Source organism: Bison bison, unplaced genomic scaffold (genome assembly GCF_000754665.1).
Source record: "Bison bison bison isolate TAMUID 2011002044 unplaced genomic scaffold, Bison_UMD1.0 scf7180017864390, whole genome shotgun sequence".
Lineage (NCBI taxonomy): Eukaryota > Metazoa > Chordata > Mammalia > Artiodactyla > Bovidae > Bison > Bison bison.
Genome location: NW_011494962.1, coordinates 7,034,871 through 7,041,321, shown reverse-complemented (window position 1 = coordinate 7,041,321; position 6,451 = coordinate 7,034,871).

Below are 6,451 nucleotides of genomic sequence, written 5' to 3'. Positions count from 1 at the left end.
GTTTTTAAAATAATAATAGGAAAACTAACATTTCTTGAACACTCACTTTGGACTAGACAATATGTTCTATGTATCATCTTAGTCACATCACACAAGTTTTTATAAATATATATATATATATATGTTAATATATAAAAGGGCTTCCCTTATGGCTCAGCTGGTAAAGAATCTGACTGCAATGCAAGAGATGTGGGTTTGATCCCTGGGTTGGAAAGATCTCCTGGAGAAGGTAAAAGCTACCCACTCCAGTATTCTGGCCTAGAGAATTTCATGGACTGTATAGTTCATGGGGTGGCAAAGAGTTGGACACAACTGAGTGACTTTCACCTTCAATATATAAAAATTTTAAATATATTTTAATATACAATTCAAAAAGCATTTTCTTTGTTTATTTGGCTGTGTCAGGCCTTTGCTGTGTCATGCAGGATCTTTCCTTGTGGTTCTCAGACTCTCAAATTGCAGCTTGTGGGCTTAGTTACTCTGTGGCATGTGGGATCTTAGTTCTAGGAATCTTCAGACCAGAGATTGGACTCAAATCCACTGAATTGCAAGCAGATTCTTAAGCACTGGACAACCAGGGAAGTATAGGCGGTCAAATTTAGGAGTGAAACTTCATTATTATTGTCCCCACTGAGATAACCAAGATATAGGAAGGTAAAATAATTTGTTACATATATCTAGTCGGCTGTAAATGTGGATTTAAACACAGATACTCTGCCTCCAGAGCCCAGGATTTTATCTTTCTATTCCTCCATAAAGGCAGAATCATTCAGAAAATTCTCAGTGAGTATGAGCATTTGCTTCGGGGTACAGCACAAGTAAAGGAGGGAACTTGAGCTTGGTTCCTGACGCAGTATGTTGAAAAGCAATGTTTGATTAGAGAATAACAAGGATTATAAGCCCAGCCTATCTGCTGATATATATTTGTTAATTCAACAAAAATCTAAATGAGCTCTTCTTTATTTATAACCTTCATTACTTTGCCAACAAAGGTTCGTCTAGTCAAGGCTATGGAAAAACCACCATAGCCTGTGGTCATGTATGGATGTGAGAGTTGGACTGTGAAGAAGGCTGAGTGCCCAAGAATTGATGCTTTTGAACTGTGGTGTTGGAGAAGACTCTTGAGAGTACCTTGGACTGCAAGGAGATCCAACTGGTCCATTCTGAAGGAGATCAGCCCTGGGATTTCTTTGGAAGGCATGATGCTGAAGCTGAAACTCCAGTACTTTGGCCACCTCATGTGAAGAGTTGACTCATTGGAAAAGACTCTGATGCTGGGAGGGATTGGGGGCAGGAGGAGAAGGGGATGACAGAGGATGAGATGGCTGGATGGCATCACTGACTCGATGGACGTGAGTCTGAGTGAACTCCGGGAGTTGGTGATGGACAGGGAGGCCTGGCGTGCTGCGATTCATGGGGTCGCAAAGAGTCGGACACAACTGAATAACTGAACTGAACTGACTTCTTCTTCTGGTGTTTCTTTCTTTTATTTAAATCTTGTTCTCATCCCCAGAGGTGGCATGGTACACTGCAGAGAACATGAATCTTGGAACCAGTTCCAAGGTTCCATAAACTAGCCTAGTTCCTTTTTTGTTTGTTTGTTTTTGTTTTTAACTCTTCCTGCAACATCTTGTTTTCCCAACCAGGGTTCAAATCCGTGTCCCTGCAATTGAAGAGAGTCTTAACCACTGAACTGGCAGGAAAGTCTCATCATTTCTGAGTCTGCCCTTTACAAACTGTGTCCTTCAGCACAGTTCTTAAAACATTTGGATTTAGGGAATTCCCTGGCTGTACAGAAGCTAGGACTTGTGCCTTCACTGCCAAGGACCCAGTTTCAATCCCTGGTTGGGGAACTAAGAGCCTGCAAGCTGCAGGGTGTGGGCCAAGAAAAAAATTTAAATTTAGTTTTCAGTAAGATAAAGACAAGAAACCCTACCACACAAGGTTGTTTTGATGGTTAAAGATACAACACACATAAAACTCGGGGCCCCTCAATGACACTCAATGCTCCTGAGTTCCCTTTGCCCTGCTTTGATTGCCTCGTTTTCCTGATGAAGGGACACAAGTGCAAATAGCTGCTGCTGCTACTGCTGCTAAGTTGCTTCAGTCGTGTCTGACTCTGGGCGACCCCATAGATGGCAGCCCACCAGGCTCCCCCATCCCTGGGATTCTCCAGGCAAGAACACTGGAGTGGGTTGCCATTTCCTTCTCCGATGCATGAAAGTGAAAAGTAAAAGTGAAGTGAGTCAGTCATGTCCGACTCTTCTTGACCCCATGGACTGCAGCCTATCAGGCTCCTCTATCCATGGGATTTTCCAGGCAAGAGTACTGGAGTGGGGTGCCATTGCCTTCTCCTGCAAATAGCTACCATGTCTTAAAAGCCTCTCCCTACAGCAAGGAGCAAGGAAGAGCTGCTCAAACTGGATATTGAAGATTTCCTATCTCCCTCATGTGTAGAATCACTTTAACTGTCATTATAAAATGACCTCAATTATATTTAAATACTCATCTTGATACTTTAAATACTTTCTTTAGTGCTTTTGTGTTTTAAAACCAACACCTTTGATGCCTTAGTACTTTTCTTTGGGAATGTATATTAGGTACCAAATTTGATCCCTTTTGTAGAGACTTTAGGGACCATTAGCTCAGACTCTGTAGGTTAGTTTTAAGAGTTCCAGAATACCCAGGCCCTTATTAACCTACCGTGAGTTAGAGGTACTGATTCACTTACATCACTCTAGAGTATTTTCTGCTTTCAGTACTGGTCAAACTTCTAAACTTCAGCAAAAGCACTGAGGTGGAAATCACAACAGCTGGGTTCTCACCTTGGCTCTGCTGTTCTCTGTCAGCCAGACCTAGAAACAAGAGCTCTCTGAGTTCCTCCAGAGGGCACATTTCTCCTTCATTTTCTCTTTTTTAACATTTATTTTACTTATTTGGCTGCATCTGGTCTTAGTTGCAGCACACTGGATCTTTAGTTGCAGTATACAAATACTTGCTTGTGGCATGTGGGATCTAGTTCCCTGACCAGGGATTGAACCTGAGCCCCCTGCATTGGGATTGTGGAGTCTTAGCCACTGGACCATCAGGGAAGTCCCTTTCGTTTATTCTTATACTCAGAGCACAGCAAAGCACTTGGAACAAGGTTCACGCATGCTACGTTGCTTCAGCTGCGTCCGACTCTTTGTGACCGCATGGACTGTAGCCCACCAGACTCCTTGCCCATGGGATTCTCCAGGCAATAATACTGAAATGGTTTGCCCTGTCCTGCTCCAGGGAATCTTTCTGACCCAGGGATTGAACCCACAGGGCAACTAAGCGCATGGGCCACAATTACAGAGCCCACACACAACAACTACTGAAGCCCACAAACCCTAGAGCCTGTGCTCTGCAACAAGAGAAGCCACCACAATGAGATGCCCATGCACCACAATTAGAGAGTAGTCCCCATTCACTACAACTGGAGAAAGCCTGGATGCAGCAACGAAGACCCAGCACAGCCAAAAATAAAAGAGACAGACAGAGAGAGTCAAAGAACTAGAATATGAAGTAGAACCTGATGTGGTCGACTAATCTTTGATGAGGGTGTGAAGAATAAATGATGGGGAAAGGATAATCTCTTCAATAAGTGGCACTGGGGAAAATTGGATCACTATCTCATACCATACCCAAAAGCCAACTCAAAATGAATTAAAAGCTTAAATGTAACACCCAACTCCTAGAAGAAAACATAGAGAAAAAGCTGCTTGACATTGGTTTGACAATAATTTTTCAGATATGACACCAAAAGCTCAGGTAACAAAAGCAAAATAGACAAAAGACTACATTATAAAAAGCTTCTGCACAGCAAAAGAAACCATCAGGAGAGTGCAGAGGCAGCCTATGGAACGAGAGAAAATATTTGTGAATTAGATATCTGATAAGGGATTAATTTCCAAAATATGTAAAGAACTCACACAAATTAATTACAAAAACAAAACAAAACAAAACAAATAATCCAATTTAAAAATGGTCAAGGACTTGAATAGACATTTTTCCAAAGAAGATATACAAACAGGTATACAAAAGATGTTCAACATCACTAATCATCAGGAAATACGAAAAAAAAAAGGGGGGGGAATGCAAATCAAAACCACAATGAGTTATCACTTTTCACGTGTTAGGGTGGCTATGTTGTTGAGTCGAGGAGTCACGTCTGACTCTTTTGCAGTGCCATGGATGGTAGCCTGCCAGGCTCCTCTGTTCACGCAATTCTCCAGGCAAGAATACTGGAGTGGGTTGCTATATCCCTCTTCAGGGGCTCTTTCCCACCCAAGGATTGAACTCAGGTTTTCTGCATTGGCAGGCAGATTCTTTACCACTGAGCCATCTGGGAAGGCCTAGGATGGCTGTAATAATAATAATAAAAATAACAAAGATAACAAAGGTAGATGATATGGAGAAAAGGGGGCCCTTGCACACTATTGGTAGATATTTAAATTGGTGCAGCCACTATGGAAACCACTACAGTGGTTCTTAGAAAAAATAAAACAGAACTGCCATATTATCCAACAATTTCATTTCCATGTATATGTCTGAAGGAAATAAAATTATATCTGCAGCCCATATTCATTGTAGCATTATTCACAGTAGTCATGACATGGTAACAACCTAAGCATCCATTGATAAAGGAACGGATAAAAAATGTGATATCTATATCAAGGTCTATATATCTATCTATCTATATATATATATATCTTTCACTTTGGTACAACATACAATAAACACATGCCACTTTAAAGTTCATTTCTTTCTGTCTTCCAAATGAAAATTTAAGGGTTACATCCAATTTGATGATTGGTATTATCTTCCTACTCATCCTGGTTCTTATTTTCTAACTCTGCAATGTTAAATAAAAAGAGATTCTTGTCTCAAAATAAAAAAAAAAAAGTAGAGCTTGAAGATGGACTGAATTGCTGCAATCTCATGATGAAACTTGAACTGATGAGGGATTGCTTCTTATAATGTAGAAAGAAGGTGCTTGATTGAGATGGAGACTGCTGAAGATACTGAGAAGATTGTTGAAATGACAACAAAGGATCTAGAAGATGACATAAACTTAGTTGATAAAGCAGCAGCATGTTTGAGAGGTGGACTCTACTTTTCAAAGAAGTTGTACTGTGGATAAAATGCTATCAAACAGCATAGCATGCTACCAAAAAATCATTCAAGAAAGGAAGAGGGAGAGGGTGGGAAGATTTGGGAGAATGACATTGAAACATGTAAAATATCATGCAAGAAACGAGTTGCCAGTCCAGGTTCGATGCACGATACTGGATGCTTGGGGCTAGTGCACTGGGATGACCCAAGGGATGGTATGGGGAGGGAGGAGGGAGGAGGGTTCAGGATGGGGAACACATGTATACCTGTGGTGGATTCATTTTGATATTTGGCAAAACTAATACAATTATGTAAAGTTTAAAAATAAAATTAAATTAAAAATAAAAAAAATAAGATAGAACTGTGAAAATGGAGAATTGAAGCCTTGAAAGAATGGGAAAATTTTAGTGAATTCTATAGGTAATGCTTATTGAGGCATCTCAGGCCTATATGAACATGACTCATATTGATGAAGGCAGGAATAATTGTATAACAAAAATTCAACTTGCCTTCAAATAGTGCAGATGAACAGAAGGAAATCTGATTGCAGCATAGTCACTATATACTGCAGGATAACTTGGAGTTGTGCAGTAGTTTGAGCATTCTTTGGCATTGCCTTTCTTTGGGATTGGAATGAAAACTGACCTTTTCCAGTCCCATGGCCACTGCTGAGTTTTCCAAATTTGATGCGTATTGAGCGCAGCACTTTCACAGCATCCTCTTTTAGGATTTGAAATAGCTCAACTGGAATTCCATCACCTCCACTAGCTTTGTTCATAGTGATGCTTCCTAAGGCCCACTTGACTTCACACTCCAGGATGTCTGGCTCTAGGTTAGTTTAAATGTTCAAGCTGGATTTAGAAAAGGCAGAGCAACCAGTGATCAAATTGCCAACATCCGTTAGATTATAGAAAAAGCAAGAGAGTTCCAGAAAAACGTCTATGTCTGCATTATTGAGTATGCCAAAGCCTTTGACTGTGTGGATCACAATAAACTGTGGAAAATTCTTAAAGAGATGGGAATACCAGTCCATCTGACCTGCTTCCTGAGAAATCTGTATGCAGATCAAGAAGCAACAGTTAGAACTGGACATGGAATAACAGACGGCTTACAAATCAGGGAAAGAGTACATCAAGGCCATATATTGTCGCCCTGCTTATTTAACTTATATGGGGAGTACATCATGTGACATGACAGGCTGGATGAAGCACAAGCTGGAATCAAGATTGCTGGGAGAAGTATTAATGACCTCAGATATGCAGATGACACCACCCTTACAGCAGAAAGTGAAGAAGAACTAAAGAGCCTCTTG